The sequence below is a fragment of the Adiantum capillus-veneris genome, chromosome 18 (genome assembly GCF_014529385.1).
Source record: "Adiantum capillus-veneris isolate H3 chromosome 18, ASM1452938v2, whole genome shotgun sequence".
NCBI classification, from domain to species: Eukaryota; Viridiplantae; Streptophyta; class Polypodiopsida; order Polypodiales; family Pteridaceae; genus Adiantum; species Adiantum capillus-veneris.
In genome coordinates this window covers 47,180,283-47,198,309 of record NC_140948.1, presented here as the reverse complement: position 1 = coordinate 47,198,309, position 18,027 = coordinate 47,180,283, and positions in this window count along the sequence as shown.

Below are 18,027 nucleotides of genomic sequence, written 5' to 3'. Positions count from 1 at the left end.
GAAGATTCTATTCAACCCTTGCTATCATGTACTAGAGATAGTAATGTAAGCTCACAGGACATTTATGACACTTTGTTGCCTCTTTTCAGTGGTGGAAGTTCATATGTAAATTCCAATGACGCAAATGTACAACCTATCGGGGTTTCCGAAAATGTTACAGATCAGCCTATTACTGATGCAGATGTACATGATGTACTTGATGAGGAAAGGGCTGAAAATGGGCAAGCTAGAGGTATGCCAAAATAGTTGGTGCATACATTGCGTGACAGTAAATTGGATGCACCTTTGTCTAATCGTACTTGTTTAGGCTCTGGCCATGCATCTTATGCATCATATTGTTATGCTTTGGCTGTGTCTAGCTTACATGATGTTGACGAGCCTCTGTCTTTTGATGAAGCACAAAATTTAGAAAATTGGATGGCTGCCATGCAATCAGAATATGATGCACTTATAGAAAATGACACATGGACTTTATGTGATTTGCCTCTTGGCAATAAGGCCATTGGTAGAAAGTGGGTTTACAAGTTGAAACGCAAGCCGAATGGTGAGGGTTGATCGCCATAAGGCTCGACTTGTTGCAAAAGGCTATGCGTAGCAAAAAGGCATAGATTATGAAGAAACTTTTGCTCCCACTTGTCGTAAGACTATTATGCGTTTTCTATGTGCATTGGCAGCTCATATTGCTTGGGATGTACATCAATCAGACATTGTTACTGATTTCTTGAATGGTGACATATTCGAGGAAGTTTATGTAATGTAGCCTAGCGGTTTTATCATGAAAGGACAAGAGGACAAAGTGTGCATATGTAAGAAGGCTTTGTATGGGTTGAAGCTATCTCCTCGTGCTTGGTATGAGAAAGCTGACACTCATTTGGTCAAACGAGGCTTTCATAACAGTCCAACAAAAAGCACGTTGTATGTAAAGCGTGAGGGTGATGTACTTCTCATTGTGGTTCTTCATGTAGATGATTTGCTGATCATTAAACCAAATAAAGACATATTGCTGAATTTAAGGCTGATTTGAATGCTACTTTCGAGATGAAAGATTTGGGACTGCTGCATCATTACTTGGGTATACAGTTTAAGCAGTGTGATGGTGGTATTGCCTTGTCTCAGAAAAGTTACATAGAGACATTGCTATGTAAGTTTCGACTTAAGGATTGTAAACCTATTGCCACTCCCATGGAAACAGTTTTGAAATTGAGTCTGCATGACGTTGGTGATCCAGCTAATGTCAGCAGATTTATGCATAGCCCAAGGTCTAAGCATTGGCAGACTGTCAAGAGGATTTTTCGCTACCTTAGTGGCACTTTACATCTTGTCTTGTTTTATCCCAAGGTGGGATCATTACCGCCAAACCTACATGCTTTTTCGGACTCAGATTGGGCAGGTTGTTTTGACACACGAGTGTCCACAAGTGGTTTTTGTTTCATGCTTGGCAGTTCATGTATATCATGGTTGAGCAGAATCAACCTACTATGGCCACTTCTAGTTGTGAGGCTGAGTACAAGGCATTCTTCACAGCTATGGTTGAGTGTGTATGGCTCAGATGCCTTATGGCTGATTTGGGTGTTGGGCAGGACACTGCCAACACTATCTACATTGACAGTCAGAGCGCATTGGCAGTTGCTAGGAACCCAGTCTTTCATGCTCGCACAAAGCACCTTGAGGTGCATTACCACTATGTTAGGGAGAGGCTTTCAGCAGGAGAGATCAACTTGGCTTATGTGCCAACACATGACAACCTTGCAGATCTTTTCACAAAGGCATTGTCTCGTGAGAAGCTCAAAGTTTTCCTCAAAGCTTTGGGCTTACTCCCCTTTGTGGACTGATCATGTCCTCAGGGCATGGCACTTCCCTTTACTCATGTGCCAGCTCTTGTTCACCGCATCACTTCAGGGGGGGTTTGTTACCATATACATGTGGTAGTGATGTGTGTGAACACACTAGTACTGCCGGGGCATTTTTTCCTTCTTTAGGAGGTTCCCCCCCCCCCCCCCCCCCCCCCCCCCCCCCCATGCATTGTATATACGCCCATCACTCTAGGGCTATTTATCTTTCCATTGCACACTAAGTAACACACTCTCTATTGTGTGCCTTGAGCTTCCTTCATCTTCTCCAAGCTGTGTGCGTTTCTCTGCAAGCCTAATTCCAACATCACTAAGGCCAAATTACTCTTTAAAAAGTGCTCGCATGTGTGGGAGAACTTATCAACGACATGCACCTTGCTTTTTGGTTGTGGGAACTACAGGGAAGTTCACTCTTCATGTGCATACCCTTTGAGGGAGCCCTCTTGTAGTGCACACATGAGCGCTGTTCGCTCAATTTTCCGCTCAAAAAGGTAATGGACCCACCTGTATTTTGTTCTCATCCCCATCATGAACGATTGCAACGATCGAATCGTTAGAGAAGCTTGGAAAGCATTTAATCCAAACGCCTCCATTTGAAATGGTAGGGATGTGTTTGACTGGTTGAAATCCTTCACGCCCTTGTTGAGCCAGCAGAGGATCACACCCACATTTTTGCTCACACTCATCATTTTGTAATCATTGATTGTAATAAATGTCTTTCCGACATTAATTTTGATTTGAGCCATTCATTAAGTAACGGGACTCAATTGAGTTTCCAGCTTGTAATCCCGAAGTAATTTCACTTGCTGATGTAATTAGTTAGAGATGTTCTCACCTCCAAGGTTGAGATATATAAGCCAAGGTTTTTGTAACCTAAAGGACTCAGATTATTAATCAAAGTGAGTTTTTGAGCGCCGTGACTGTGTCAGAGAGAGAGAGAGAGAGAGAGAGAGAGAGAGAGAGAGTCTTATCTACTTTCTACGCGAGCTACGGAGCCGCCATTGGAGAAGCGACACCGCCATTGTGTTAGCAACAGCGAGAGCTACGCACAGATACCAAGAGTGCGCGCTATCGGCTTCTATGAGTGGTAAGTTCCTACGAGCTTCGGTGTGAGTTTTCTTCCAACTCGTGTGTCGGAATGGAGCATGCAGCATCTCTATAGAACCACAACGAGTAGAGCTACACATTGGTACCATCGGGGTCAAGTTTCGATCACCTGTATTTTTCGGCCTGTCTTCATACGCGTTTACCGCACGGAGTGGTTATAGGTTGATTTTGCAGTTCAAGTCTTTAGGGTGTTGTTCTTACCTAGTGAATAGACTTCCCCTTGAGTTTGAGATTGATTCAATGATTCTAGATCCTGTTTCGTATAGCATTCGTTCGTAGTACGGATTTCAGTCACTTGCATATTTTAGAACTTAGATTTGATTTCCTTAGTAGTGATTGTCATTAGAAGGTCGAGTAGGTGATTTGACACCCACCTAGTTGTTTCCATGCGCCTGCGGGTCAAGCTCCGTCCTCATCTGACAAATTCTGTTGTTGGTTGAGTTCTCGCTATTTAGCTTCCGCTAGCGGCGTAACCGCCTTCACATTTGGCGCCGTTTCCGGGGACGAGAGCCCTAAGTAGGTGACCTTAGACTAATCCTACGAGGTGAGTCGTATAAACTACTTTGTATACTTTAGTTAGAAAAGATCTAGGAGTGGTGGACTCCGAAGATCTAGAGAGATACTAGGAAGTGGGGTATTCCTGGGTCTTCCGTGTTGACAGTATTTTTAGTTTAGCTTAGATTTGTTTGTTGTTTTGTTGGTGTTGAGTAGTTGTTGATAGAAGAAGAATTTGCTAGTCCGTGAGTGACAGTGGATATCTTTAAAATCACAATTACCAAACCCATTTTATGATTAGGAATAGCTTAGGTAGGACTTCATTTGATCCTGATCTAGAGCTAGTAATCATTGGAGTATTTGCTTGATATGGTTGATTGCATGTTAGATCACTAAACCGTCGAGTTAGTAGTGAAACTTGCAATAAACAAAAGTCAGAGAAATTTTCTGTGTATCTGGGAGCTGCTGAGCACTTGAGAAAGCTTTAGGAAGGATTCTGTGCCAAAAAACTGGAAATCTGCAACTTTAGACATCTTACGTGTATGATGTCTAAATGACCAAACAGAGACCAAAACAAAAATTTTGACTTTACCAAAGTGTTCAAAAGGGGGGTTATACCCTAATTTCAACTTAAAACAAGAGCATTAACACTCAAAGAAACCCAAAAAGACAAGTCGGAGTCCAAGAAACGCAAAGAATAGGAAATTTTGGATTCAGATCTTGTTTTAACATTCAAACCTGACAAAAACACTTGAAACTCAATTATAAACATTAGAGAAGGCTTAAAACCAAAAATAGTCAAAATCTGGGACAAAAGACATCATACGCGTATAATGTCTTTTAGCACATCCACTGCTTATTTTTTATATCTGACCTGACAAGATTGTTACAAACACTGTAGAAAGCATAAATATCAAGTCTTGACCCAAATTGATGAATAAGACATCATACGCGTATGATGTCTTTGACCTAATTTTGGACATATTTTGATACTTTGCCAACACAGATCCATTGTAATAGCTGTCTAGAGGTTATATTTCAAGTTTCATCCCATTTGGATCATAATTGACCCAAAACAAGTCAAAAGCGGAAAATTGCCAAGAAAAGCCTAAATTAGCCATAACTTGCTCAAACTGAGTTCAAACTGAATTTTGTGAGTGGACAGAGCATAAGGGGGCTACTGAGAGTGAGCATAACCAAAATAGTCCAAATCTGTGAAAAAAGACATCATACACGTATAATGTCTTTTTCAGCATAACTGCAACAAAATTTTCACTTGATGAAACAGAAGTTGTCCAACTGACAAGATTAAACAATTGACCGAGTATCAATCAGATTGGATCAATTCTGACCACAAAAACTTGGGAAAACAAATTGCCGAGACGGAAAAGTTAAAGTCCTTTAGGGGAATTGATGAATTTGAGATCGGGCAGGAATCTCCAGAATAACCAACCAAAACAAGGGAAACAAGCAAGTGTCATATCAACCGAGGGAAGTGTAAACCAAAGTTGGGTGCAACCATTAGAGCCGATCTTTGAAGGAAGTGTTTCTGATACTTCTTCGGAGATATCTTACGAGATTTTCACCGAACACTTGGAACACTTGAACCTGAACAACAGAGAAAATATGGCAGCAGGATCATCAAACCCTTCCGCCACAATGAAGCTATTGTTCATAAAATATCAGTACGACAATGAGCAAGGTGCCAAGATCTACAAAGATGGAATGGACCGCTATTGTGTAAAGATAGAAGATAGACCTAGTGAGTTCAAGGACTTAGTGCCTGTGAGCTATAACGGAGATAGATATCTAGATGACGAGGGTACCATGTACTTGGTAGTCCTAAACCCTAACATTGTGGACAAGTGGGGATTGATGGGCACCAAAGCCAAAGTAGATGAAGAACTTGAGGAGAAAGCACCAATAATGAACTTCCCTGATGCGAGGTTAAGAAGAGAGAATGAAACTACAAGGATCAACACTGATAACATCTATGTGGGGCTATATAAATATAATAATGGGGAGCAAGATCTCTATTATAGATGTGAAGAACCCTACACCGGAGAGTTGACAGACCAAAAAAGACTTTATGTCTTTACCTACACAGAGGGATCGGAAGTGAAAATTGCCGCTTACGACAAGTATGGGAGGCAATACTCAACAATGGGCAAGAAAGAATTAGAAGGATATACATACTTTGGGGGACCACTACATCAGTATTATGTTACTTCTAGCTCACAAAGACCAGCACCAACAAATGGAGTGCAAAACCCAATGACGACAGGAGGACAAAGAACTCAGGCTGCTGACTCTTTCAGTCAACCTCAGTACTCGAAGCCCGGACCAATGGGATCATTACATTCCAGAGAGTCAATGGATACAAATCAAGGTAGCGCAGTTCGAATCCCCATGTATACCACTCCAGGTCCAAGGTTCGAAGCGGAACCATCACATTTACCTCCTAGTAGAAGATTCAGAGCAGGGGAACCAACAAGGGTAACCCATGAAGTCCATGATGCTAGAGAAAGCTTTAGCCGAGACACAGGAGCAATGAGATTGGTAGTAGACCATAGACATATGAGACCATCTCAGGTAGCCAAGTGTATGCCAAAGAAGTATGGTGGTTCAGGAGATCCGTATGCACATGTGTCACTCTTTAAGCAAGTCTTAAGAGCTGAGCAGATAACCGATTTCCATACACAATACGAGGGATTTGGTCTTACTCTAGAAGGTGCGGCATTGACATGGTTTCAACCACTGAACATAGGGGGATTCCATGACATTGACCATTTGCTAAGAGAGTTTGTTGAGGAATTCTCAAAACGAGGGATTAAGCACAATACGGTCTCACAAATATATGCTTTTAAACAGAGAGAACACGAAAAAGTGAAGGAAGCTTCACTTCGCTTCAAACAATACATTGAGAGATGTCCAGTACGTGAACGACCACAAGATGACAGACTATCTGTTCTCTTTATTGAGGGATTGAGAAACGACACTCTCAAGAAGGACTTGCACTTGAAAGCTTGTACAAGTTTCGAGCAAGTAACGAGAGAAGCATTGTACTTAGTGGATAACTGTACGGTTTATGGAGAGGTGTCAGGGATACAGATTTTGCATCCAGTAGCTCTTCCTCCGTAGCGAGCGAGACTACCACTAAAAAGAATGTTCAAACAACAACCATGCCAAATGTAGAGCAAATGATAGAAGAGGCTCTAAAAAGGATGGCACCATACCAAAAACCATTGCCAAAACCACTGAAATGGTGTGCTATTGAACAAAAATGGACAAACCATCCAACAGAGGAGTGCTATTACAACAAAGGGTATGTAAGGGAGCGTCAGTATGCACCTCCTGCTCAATTAGCACCACCTCAGGTACATCCAGTACCTCGATACCCAACGGGAAATGTACCAGGACCTATGGGGATAGAAAGACCGCAACCGGTATTGGGACAACAACCACCTTTACCAGGAGCAAGACCAGTGGGCATTAGATATGCACCAACCTTAGAGAATCAGGAAGAACAAGCCTTAGTGCCTGTTCAAGCCTATTATGAAGAATCTGGTGCACACATGTCTCCAACTGTGTATTACCCACCAGAAGAACCCAAACAACCAGAACCATGGGGCATGATTGGGAATGTTGGAATACCAACAGTTACAAGTGCTTCTGATGAAGAGAGATACAATTTGGACGCAAGAACATTGATGTTCATAGCTCATGGAGGGTTAACAGGACAAAGACCATCCTATCCACAAAGGACGAATCAAATGGGACCAAGACCAGCACTAGGACCCTGTTACAAGTGTGGAGGTGACCATCTGATGAATGTTTGTCCACATACGGAAATCATTAGAATTAACGCTTATTGCACTGAGTGTGGGGTTACTCACTTCATTGAGGATTGTTCAAAGAATCCAAACAAAGTGCAAAAGACGACATTGAATATGCTAGAAACTATTCCTACCAGCAGTGGGTCTGAAAATGAAACTCTGATACCAACGCAAGTTGTTACTAGAGCTCAAGCTAAGAAAACCACTAGAGAACCTGAGAATGGAAAGTTAGCGACTGAAGTGGTTAGTCAAGGACCGCGGAGTCAGAGAAACACATGGAAAGCTAGAAAAGCACGCATGAAGTTGAGAAAAGAACGTGAAGACGCTATTCTAGCTGAGGAACTAAAGCAAACTAAAGATAGATTAGAAAAACTTGAGAGTCAAAACGGGAAACGAGAGATGAGCCCGGAAAGAACGAAACAAAAGAGTATCAAAGAAACAACGAGCTTAAGCTCAGGGGGATCAGTGCTAGTCGACAAAGTACACGAACCATTGGACGCACTGATGAGAGCTTACGAAGCTAGGTTAAAGAACAACCAAACACAAGAACAGAGGTGGATGACATACCCAAACGCGGAATTGGAAAAGCAGAGACTTGAAATGTGCCAGAGAATGATCGAGACTGCACAAGCCTTATTAGAACCACCAAGAGAAACAATGAATTGTGGAACGGAAAACCCAATTCAGCAAGAGACTATCATTTCACGGGTAGCTGAAAAGACTCCCAGTGCACAAAAGCCTGAAAATACACACAAGGATGACCGCATAGTGTTGAACACAACCGATCAGGAGATAGAGAGTTTTCATCCAGTCATACAGAGGTCTTACGGAAGAGATGAGGATTACAATGAATTTTGGAAACAAGTGAGAGAGGCAAACTTTGCAAACGAGCTAAGTTGCCAAGCTAATCAGACAAATTGGGAAAAGGACATCAGGAATCCTCCCATAGTGGAATTTGAGGCAGGATCTCAAGTGGACTTGGATCTGCAATCTTACTGGGGAGATGGGGGCTCTGTTAGAACAATGGAGAGCAAACCTCATTCACTGAATACCTTACCTTCATACTTAGGAGAGTATGAAGCAAAATCCGAGATTAGAGCACTTCCCTCACGAAGAATCTCATCAGAAAAAGTCATGGACTCGCAAGGATTGATAGAGATCTTGTCAACACCAGTGACATGCACTATCACTCTAGCTGAGCTTTTGAGGCTAAGACCACATATGTGGACCACTGTAGGAAAATGCTTGGAGAAATTTGGGATAAAAGACCCAACATCGAGACTGCAAGAGGGTATACAAGAGCTGAGCAAACCACAAAAGAACGCTAAGCCTGTACCCTTAAACAAGGTCGGAGAGTATTGCGAAGGTGAAGAGGGGAATACAACCTTACCAGTTGAATTCCAAGGAGTGAACACATGGCAATACTAGACAGCGGAGCTGGGGTAGCCATTGCTACAAAAGAAATCTGGAAAAAATGGGGAAACCAGCAATAAGGAAGACTAGGTTGAAACTCCAATTAGCAGATGGACACATGGAGAAACCTATGGGGTTATTAGAGAAAGTCGTAGTGACTTCTTGCGGCATTGAATACGAACATACTTTTGCTATTGTCGATTTTGGCAAGGAGAATAACTATGATATCATACTGGGAAGACCATTCATGAGACAGTTGAAAATGGTCCAGGATTGGGGCTACGATCACATATACCTGAGAAATATGGAAACCACTACACGTGTGAACCTGAAAGACCATAGCTACAAAGATGTGAACCGAACACCGGTAGAGGAGTTTGATTTAGCTACTTTGGCGGGATCCGAATTTCCAGCCTGGTTAGGTAAGCCCAAGGAGTTATGGATGTGTGGGGCCTCGAAATGTGGAAGTCTGAGGCGAGAAGAATATGTTTTAGAAAGGGCTATCGAAGACAAAACTTATATAGGAGAACCCTTTCCAGAGGACACGCTTGAACCATTAGAATGGACACACATTCTAGCAACCCTAGATGTTTGTGCAATCCCGGATGGTCCCACAACGAAATTTTGCGACAAGGACAGGTACGACGTTCCGTACTTCATGCTGAGAACTATACTCGAAAAAGAAACTGAAAAGAACGATACACTGGAAAAGGAAAATAAAGAAGAGGTGTTCCACGACATTCCCGATCATCCAGAGTGGGGAAATGAAGCAGACAACGAGTCAACGGACAATTCAAGCGGAAACGAAGAAACTATAACGGATGTCTGATTTTATGATTTTCCGAACCAAACTATAGAGCAAAGAAAAAAACAAAGGGGGTTAGAACCAATCCGATGCCTAGAATAAGGGGAAAAAATCAATTCCTAATGCTAGTAAAGGCAGAAGATTGTGTTAAGGACAAGATTTCTAGAAGAATGAGAGGCAATGATCAAAAGAGCTTACGAAAAGACAAAAGAGGCTCAAGAAATCAAATTCAAAGGAATGAAACGAAAACTGAAACAGAAAAATCAGAAAAGAACAAGCGCAACAGAGAACACACGGAGTCCAAGTTAGAATGTAGAAACAAGTACAGAGAGCTCAAGAAAACTCTGAAAGAAGTTTGGACGACAGAAATTGAGAGTGGAGAGGACGAAAACGCCAAAATCAAGGAAAACATGGATGTTCCCTCCGACTACAAGAAATTCACAATAGAGGATAGGAAGGTGGTATTAACCCAACCTATTCGAGAGAGAAAGGAGAACGAATCTTATGACGGACCGGAGGATGCAAAAAAAGTTGATTTAGCAGCTCCAGGTGAGACACCTAGACCGGTATACATAGCCACAGATTTGTCTCCAGGCGAGGAAGAGAGACTTTTGAGTCTTCTCAGAGAGTACAGGGATGTGTTTGCATGGTCTTATAAGGACTTAAAGGGAGTTGACCCATCGATATGCCAACACACAATCCCACTAAAACAATACGCAAAGCCTAGCAGACAGAGACCATACACATATAATGATACGTTTGCTAAACGAATCAAAGAAGAGATAGATAAGCTAATGGAAGCTGAATTCATATACGAGATTGAACACACCGATTGGGTATCTCCGGTTGTGGTGGTACCCAAGAAGAACGGAAAACTCCGAGTGTGTGTCAACTTAACGAAAATGAATGCTGCAACAATCAGGGACAATTATCCCCTGCCAATAACTGATCATGTTCTAGAGCGTGTATCAGGGAAAACAGCATACTCCTTTCTTGATGGTTTTTCAGGATATAACCAGCTAGCCATAGCACCAGAAGATCAACATAAAACAGCTTTTGCAACGGAGTGGGGAATTTATGCTTATCGGGTTATGCCTTTTTATCTAACCAATGCTCCCGCAACCTTCCAGAGGCTGATGACGCATGCTTTCAAAGAATACTTAAGGTTGTTTCTAGAAATATATATGGATGACTTATGCGTACATTCTCTTCTGAGAGATAAGCATCTAGAACACCTAAGAAAAGTATTTGAGAAATGTAGGACATATCGCATTTGTCTCAATCCTGAGAAATGTGTGTTTATGGTCCGACAGGGTAGAATTTTGGGACATATTGTCTCACAAAACGGAATATCCACGGATTTAGAGAAGATAAAAGTTATAGTGGATATGCCTAGACCAACCAATGCGAAACAAGTACAGAGCTTTATGGGACATTGCGGATATTATAGACGATTCATTTACATGTACGCTATAATAGGCCAACCACTTTACAGGCTAATAGTGAACTTTGAATGGACAGAGGAGTGTGAGGAATCATTCAAGAAATTGAAAGAGGCACTCATTACTGCTCCAGTCTTGAAATCACCAGATTGGGAGAAGATATTCCATGTGCATATAGATGCTTCGGCATATGCAATAGGATGCATTCTGGCTCAGCCAAAGAAGGAAACATGGATTTTCCTATCTGTTACGCCAGTCGACAGCTCAACAATGCAGAGAAGAATTACACCACAACAGAGCGAGAAGGATTAGGAATGATATATGCTGTGAAGAAATTTCGGCATTATCTTCTAGCCAACAAGTTTGTGTTTTTTACGGATCACCAAGCCTTGCTCTACCTAGTGAATAAACCATGCAATACCGGGAGAATAGTGAGATGGTTCATTATCTTACTGGAATTCGACTTCACGGTAGTAGTAAAGAAAGGAAAAACACATCTTAGAGCTGATCATCTTTCGCGATTGACGAATGGAGAAGACCCTATAGGAGTAGATGACGACATGCCAGACGCGTACTTGTTCAACATAGAAATGATACCGAAGTGGTCTCAAAATGTCGTTAGCTTATTAACCTATGGAGGAGAGTTTGATAGAAGAGAATACAACCAGAAACATATTGCTATTCAGCAATCCAAGAATCTTCAATTGGTTGCAGGAAGGTTGTATCAATTGGGAAATGATCATGTTTTACGACTATGCATCAATCCTGAGGAATATAATATATATCTGCGCGAAGCACATGTTCAGGAATGTGCATTTCATTGTTCAAGAAGGAACACATATAGGAATTTGTTACAATTGGGAGTCTATTGGCCAGGAATGAAAGAAAGCGTACATGAATATGTCACTGTATGTATTGTATGTTCATCAAAACCGCCAGCAGAGTATTCGACATTATATCAGATGATGATCGCTCCGGAATGGAGTCAGTATATTGTTGAATATCTCACAAATAGAACTTTCCCAGAAGGAACGTCAAAAGCTCGTCAGAAATCTGTAGAGACAGAAGCTAGAGATTACGCTTTAATAGGAGATCAACTCTATAAGAGAGGTAAAGACAACCAGCTTAGGATTTGCGCATATGAATACGTCTTTGTACGATATGGATTGCCAATAGAAATTGTGAGTGATCGAAGCACACATTTTATAAATGAAGTGATAGAGATCCTTCTAGATGAATTCATGGTAATCCATAGGAAATCAGCCCCGTATCATCCACAAGCAAACGGACAAGCTGAAGCAACAAACAAAACCATATGCACGGTCCTTACGAAGATTGTACTTCTGAGTGGAGAACTGACTGGGACTAGAAGTTGCATTCAACATTATGGGCATATAGGGTAGCATATAAAACATCAATAGGAACGACCCCATATAACATGGTTTTTGGGCTAAATGCTATCTTACCAATAGAATTCTTGATTTCAACCTTAAGGGTGGCTAAGGATCTAGAGTGGATAGGACACGAGCTTTCTAATAGAATAGATGACCTGGAAAAGCTAGACGAGCTTCGCCTAAAAGCAGTAGCTTCTATCTACGCTCAAAAAAGGCGACAAAAGGAATTTTTTGATAAGCATGTGCGGACTAAAGAGTTTAAGGTTGGGGACTATGTCCTAGTTTACACTCTGAAACAGCATGCTAAGAAGCTTAAAAAGCGAGGGATGGGACCTCTGGTGATCAAAGATCTATCACCAAGTGGAACCGTCAAGCTTGCTACATTAGACAGAGAAGAAATGCCCAATTGGATAAGTGGATGCAGAGTGAAAAAGTATCTTTTGCCGCTAACCCAAGACATGCTTCTCAAAATACATCAAGAAAAGCTGCGTGTCCAGAAAAAGAAAAAGATTGTGGAGGAAGCGCAAGCCGAAGCGAAGGAAAGAATGGAGAAAAGAAGACTATTGCGTCAGAAACACCACAATGAAGGAGCAATACGAATAAACGTAGTCAGTATAACAGAAATGGATAATGACAAAGAAGAACCCATCATTGAATGCAAAGTAGGAACCAACCAAATCAAAGCCAGAGCACTATTGGATTCAGGAGCTCAAACTAACCTACTTTCACTCAGTTTATATAGACAATTGACAAATGACACTAAATTACAAACTGCCAAGCAAGAGTTAAAGAGTTACTCTGAGAATTCAATCAAAACTGTCGGATGCACAGTTTTACATATACAGATTAACCAGTATGTGTATCCTCATATGTTTTACGTGGTTGAAGACCAAGCTACACAACATACATTATTGCTAGGACAACCATGGCAGAAGCAATACAATGCAATGATTGACTGGAGTTCTAAATCAGTGCTTATCAAATACGAAGGTGAAAGCCAATCAGTTAAGTTCACCAAAGAAGCAGAGCCAACTCCAAAGGAAGAATCCAAGAACAAAGGTAAATAACAACCAGAGAAAAAGAAGAAGCAATGGCAACCAAAAGTTTCTATACAACTGGATTGCTCTTCGACGAGGAACTCTCAACAGTGGATAAGGAAGACAAGCAATAATATAACAGCTCAACCTTGGGAAAAAATGGAGTCAAAGTTGGTATGGAGACAAAAAAAGGTTGTGACAGAGGAAACAAAGGTGGAAAACAGAGTCTTCAATACCAGACAACAGAGTGATTCCAGACAATCAAGGACAGTGAAACAAATCTGGATTCCAAAGAATTTCATGACGGCACAAAGCTATAGCAAGCAAATTTGGATCCCAAAGATTTGTAAACAGGAACTCCCTTCAGTACAATCAACGGAAACTCCTAGGTATTTCAAGGCGAGGAAATCAACACAAAGAACAAAACAGGTTTGGGTCGCAAAGAGTTTGTGGCAAGCACAAGCGAAGCGGAAGCAGATTTGGATTGTGAAAAAGAACAACAAGGTAAAGAAGAATCCGTCTACTGATTCTACTACCGAAGTGCCAAAACCAACCCAAAACCCGACCACCAATCCTTCAATCAAACAAAGAGCAGCTTTATTGGAAAGACTGTTGTATCATCGCTCTACAATTGCATTGGGAACTTATGACCAAAACAACTACAATGCTTCGCCCACAGACAATTCATAGTCGTCCGGGAGGACTCAGACTAGGAGGGGGGGAGGTATACAGGTATACAGGAGCTACAAAGCAGCTATAAGCGACAAAAACAAAGAAAAAAAAAATTATTATATTACAAGGGCAGTGTCTTACATGATTTTGCAATTTTTATGTTTGATTGCGGATATTGATAATATTTATGCCCTTATATACCTTGTTTTGTAACAAAAAGAGATCAAATGATGAATTTGGGTCTCTAGACGTGTAAATATCACTAAATAAGAGTGTTTTTGGAGCTAAAAAGTGGAAAAGTGGTAATCCAAGTCCAGAAATCACAAATAAGTGTATATTCATATACACAGGGTTACCAGCTATTTATTGTGTATGTTTGGAATTTTTTGGCTTCAATTTGTTATTTTCCTTTAATTTTTTATGATTTTCTTAATAAAAATAAAAGAAAAATAAAAAAGCAGGTGAAACGAGATCAGAAAAAAGAAAAGAATAGATGGTGATGATCCTAATGACAAGGGCAACCCATAGTAAAAATTGAGTACAATTCGGGAAAAGTTGCGGAAAGCCGGAAATGACAGAATTTTGGCAAAGTGGACAGATTTCTCAGAAACAGGTCAAAACGGAGTCCAAATTGAGAAATTTCAAATCCTAAAGTGCATTTCACGACGAGATAGGAGCACATGTCAAATTTGGTAACAAGTGATCCGGGAAGTCCGAAGTTAAGTATTTTTCACTTCACTTTCAAGCTCATTTCCACTATTACCTTCTTGGAGAGAGCAAAGAGCACACAGGAGCATCCAACCTTCTACAGCCTTCTACGACTGCTATGAGAGATCAGAGGACACCAGACATGAGAGGTAGACTCGTTGCCATAAGCTTTTGATGCTTATCATTAACTTTTGTCGCGAAAACTGACCAAAACCAAGAAACAAGAGCAGACGGGAAATACGGTAGAATGCTAGGTAGTGGCACAACCACCTAACCAAACCTTGCAAGAACTTATAGGTGGGTTACCCTAGTATAGAAGATGGGTTTCTAACACTCAAAGCTCGAGAAAGAACGACTGGAAAAACCCTAGGTCAACAGAGCTTGCAAGAGGCAAACAGGAAAAAGTTGTCGAAACGACACAAAACTCCTCAGAAAGCTTAACAACATCGAGGGCAATGCAACCATGGAGTATCTCCAGGTTTGGACCACCAAAAGTGGGTCAAAACAACCGATTCGACGACAGACACACAAAGCGTCATTTTGGCATAACGGCTGAAATTGACGACCGAATGAAATGAAACTTCACAAGCAGCTTCAAATATACATGGATGACTTATGTTTGCAAGCAAAACCCAAAAGAAAGCTGATTCACTTACCGATGGTGAAAAAGACGCTTTCGGGCAACCAAATGGAGAAAGATGGAGAACGGGGAGCCAAAGTCAAGTTCAACCAAATAGATGGATACACAACATATCCAATGAGCTGGAAATGCAACTCTCGAGAAGAAAAGTTGGAGAAATTCAACTCCAAGGCAAAAAGACGACTTCGGAGACTGAAATGCCTATAAGGGGGCTTTTTAGCTAAACTGATGACTTTTTAAGTTGAAAACTAGTTAGCAGAGCTTAGGGCACTAGCACAAAGCATTCTTTGCACAAAAAGATCAACATTTCAAGAAAAGACATCATACGCGTATGATGTCTTACAGCATGAATTTCACATCCATTTCAACATTTGAGTGCATAGCCTCATTCCACATGTTAATCACATCCTATGAACCAAGTATCATGAGAATTGGAGTTAGAAAACCCAAGGAAAACCAAAAAAATACAAAGTAGGCCATAAAATTGATTTTTGGTCCTAATTTTGTCAAAATAACTCCAAACTCATTGAAACTTTGTAGGATTGTTGTTAAACACATCTACAAGCTATTTGGAACCAAAAAGCACCATTTTGACACAAAAAACATCATACGCGTATAATGTCTATTTGCACTTACAGAGCCAAAACTGCTCATTTGTCATCATACATCCATTATATATATCTAATACATGCTACATATGAAATTTGGAACCATTTGGTCAAGAGGATCACCCCATTAGCCCAATTGAGGAAAAATCCTTCACCTAAAGCCTATTTTTGGCCCAAATCCAACATACTCAAGTCCAAACCAAGAATTGAGTAGAGACAATCCTTCACTAGTATATGGGGAGTCCACAGAACCAATCCCATGCAAAATTGATGAAAAAGACATCATACGTGTATGATGTCTCCAGAGCCATTTTTAGCCCAAAATCTATCCAAACTTCATAAATCCACTGAATAAGCCTATCTAAAGCCAAATCCAAGCTTATAGAGAAATTTGGTCCAAAAATACACTAAAAGCATCATATGCGTATGATGTCTCACTATGTGATTTTGGCACCTCAGGGCTTCAACCACCAAACAGAAGTGATCTACATGCCATTTGAAAGTGAACCACCAAGTTTTATCCAATTTGGATCATAAAATCCAATTCCCTTTCAAAATTTTGCCAAGAGCCAGAACTGGACTAAATTGGCCAAAACTTGACCAAATGGTATCCAAACTCAAATCCAAACATATGATAATCATGTATACACTATCAGCTACAAGCACAACCAATATGAAGTCATTTTGACACAAAAGACATCATACGCGTATGATGTCTCCAGCATGATTTTGAGCCCATTTTGCATATTTTTTCACCTACCTTGCATCCTTAGGCCCTGAATAGCTCATGTTTCAATTTTCAAGTCATTTGAATAGTTAAAAGCTTCATTTCGGCTTTCAGTACTAAAAAGACGCTAACTTCTGAAATTGGAGTTACAGGATCCATGGATTTCGCCAAGTCATCGGCAACGAAGAGAAAAAGACCGACAATCAAAGATGCTCTTGCAGAAGCGAAACCCTTTGACATTCCAGCAGAAACCCTCAAGCCAACCAAAACTTGGGTGGAGGAAGCAGTATTGGAGAAAGAGGGAATAAAGATCTACCAGGGGACTTTCAGAGATCCTCAAGGGCAAGCGGTGGATGTACCGATGATCCCACAGGAATTGGTAGATTATAGCAGGTCAGAAGACATCAGCAGGTACCTAGAAAGGGCAGACTTGCACAGTTTCTTCACCTCGAGACCATCAGGTGTGGATACAAGAAGAGTGTACAAGTTGGCAACATCCATTCAAAAGGATGGAAAAGCCACATTGACAGCCATGGATGGAGAGAAAGTAGAAGTACAGATCACTCCACAGCTCATTGCAGACGCATTGAAGCTGCACAACAAAGGGAGCTTGGTCAGGGAAAGAAGGGAGGCCATAGAGGTCTATGGGCCCAAGAAGCAAAATGCAACCTATGGAGATATGGCGGACCCAAGAGCGGCAACCCTTTGCCGACTGTACAACCAGTTTCTCCATGTTTGCAGTAAGAGACCGCAAAAGTATACGACACCACCCCATGCCATTGCGACCACCATCACATGGGCATTAAAGAGCAATATGCCAAAAGAGGTGAATTACGCTCAACACATCCACGAGCAAGTAATTGCCATGCACAACGAGAAGCCAAAGTACATGGGAGGAGCGGAAATTCTGACAAGAATAGCTTATGAAGCTATTGGAGCTAGAGATCAGTGGCCAAAGGTTCCCTCCCAGAATGAGTGGCTTAGAGAAGCCGACGAGGAGGAAGAACAGCCCGAAGTATCCAAGAGGGCATCCACAAGAGCACGTCGGAAACTGGAAGTAGTTTCAGAACCTGCAGAGGATGTGGACGAGCCGCTTAAGAAGAAAGTAACGAAGAAGGTTGCTCCCAAGCAAACCAAAAGTCAGAAAGCGGCAAGAATGGAAAGACTAGTGGAGCAGTTTAGAGCGAAAAGAGCTCTAAAGGGTGACTTTGAAGAAAAGTGGGTGCCAGACCCCACTAAAGTCGGAACTTGCTCAGCCAGGCCACATATTGATCAATACGATCAATATATTAA